Consider the following 2,431-nt stretch of genomic DNA (forward strand, 5'->3'; position numbering starts at 1 on the left):
CACCACGACCATGATTATAACAACCACGATCATGATTATAACAACCTCGATCATAATTATAACAACCACGAGTCTGATTATAACAATCACGACTATGATTATAACAACCACGACCATGATTATAACAACCACGACCATGATCATAACAACTCGACCATGATTATAACAACCACGACTCATGATTATAATAACACTCAATGATCATAACCACAATTATGATTATAAACAACTACTGAGCATGATTATAACAAACACGACCATGATCATAACAACCACAACCATGATTATAACCAGGAATATGATTATATCACCCACGACCATGATTATAACAACACGACTATGATTATAACAACCACGACCATGATTATAACAAACACAATTCATGATTATAACAACCATAATCGATTATAACAACCACGACGATGATCATAAATCCGATCATGATTATAACAACCACGACCATGATTATAAATAAACCACGACCATGATTATATCAACCACGACCATGATTATAACAACCACGACTATGATCATAACAACCAGGACTATGATCATAACAACCATATGATTATAAACCACGACCATGATTATAAACAACCACGACCATGATATAACAACCACGACCATGATTATAACAACCACGACCATGATTGTAACAACCACGACCATGATTATAACAACCACGACCATGATTATAACAACCATGCCCATGATTATAACAACCACGACTATGATCATAACCACGACTACGATCATAACAACGACGACCATGATTATAACAACCATGACCATGATTATAACAACCACGACCATGATTACAACAACCACGACTATGATTATAACCACGACCATGATTATAACAACCACGACTATGATCATAACCACGATCATGATTATAACAACCATGACCATGATTATAACAACCAAACCATGATTACAACAACCACGATTATGATTATAACAACCACGACCATGATTATAACAACCAAGACTATGATCATAAACACGACCATGATTATAACAACCACGACCATGATTATAACAACCACGACCATGATTATAACAACCACGCACAATGATCATACCCCCGATCATGATTATAACAACCACGACCATGATTATAACAACCATGACCATGATTATATCAACCACGACCATGATTATAACAACCACGACTATGATCATAACAACCAGGACTATGATCATAACAACCATGACCATGATTATAACCACGACCATGATTATAACAACCATGACCATGATTATAACAACCACGACCATGATTACAACAACCACGACTATGATTATAACAACCACGACCATGATTATAACAACCAAGACTATGATCATAAACACGATCATGATTATAACAACCACGACCATGATTATAACAACCACGACCATGATTATAACAACCACAACCATGATTATAACAACCATGACCATGATTATAACAACCACGACCATGATTATAACAACCACGACAATGATTATAAAATCCTCGGTAAACTGTACCACCGGACTCGCCACCGGGCACGAAGGGCCCACGATCACTTGTCCTCCCCTATAATTCTGCTGCATGGTTAGTGGCCAGAGGGACTCAAGCACTATATACCTTTTTTTGTTGTGAAGAAACTATTGTAATGAGCTCAGGTATGGCTGTAGTCCTCAGGGCGCCTGTAGCTGTGTGGAGTACATCATACCTAAATAACATGAGGATAATAAAAAAAAATATATATATAAAAAACGCTCATATTCAATTTATATTTTTATTACAAATAATATATAAATTCTTTGGCACTAAACAGTACAAATACAAACAGTATTTATTTATTTCAAAATAACTTAATATTTGTATTATATTTACAAGTAGCAATTTCTATAAATAATGCGACGGAAGACCATTCACACGAGGAACGCTATTCAAACACACGCACTGTTTTCTGCCATACACTAGTATGTGACCTAATATGATTAGTCCAAAGCTCTAGGTGGTGTGTGTGTCTGTGACAACCTAGGATGCTTCACCCTCGTCACAAGTCTCATCAAACTGTAAAGAGGTACGGTGAATGATAACGATTACAGGAACCGTTTTATGACATGAGTCTACAACAGGTATTTTTATCAGTCCAAGCTAGTGTTTTTTCTTCATTGATTATTGGTGTTGTTACTAGCTCACAAATATGTATTCTCTATACATGTTATGGGAACTAAAAGGACTGATGAGTATGTTCATAATGATATAAAATGTATCCTATTAATAACATCTCAAATAATATGTTATAACACAATCTTACATGCACTACACTTGTTAAAATGGTAATATTTTATGTGCAACAATTTATTAGCTTAATATGAGAATATCAAATTATTTTTTTTATTAAATTAGCTCTATAGATTTTTCTTTTATGTACCAGTATATATCAGCAAC

Source organism: Homarus americanus, unplaced genomic scaffold (genome assembly GCF_018991925.1).
Source record: "Homarus americanus isolate GMGI-L3 unplaced genomic scaffold, GMGI_Hamer_2.0 scaffold32929, whole genome shotgun sequence".
Taxonomy (NCBI): Eukaryota; Metazoa; Arthropoda; class Malacostraca; order Decapoda; family Nephropidae; genus Homarus; species Homarus americanus.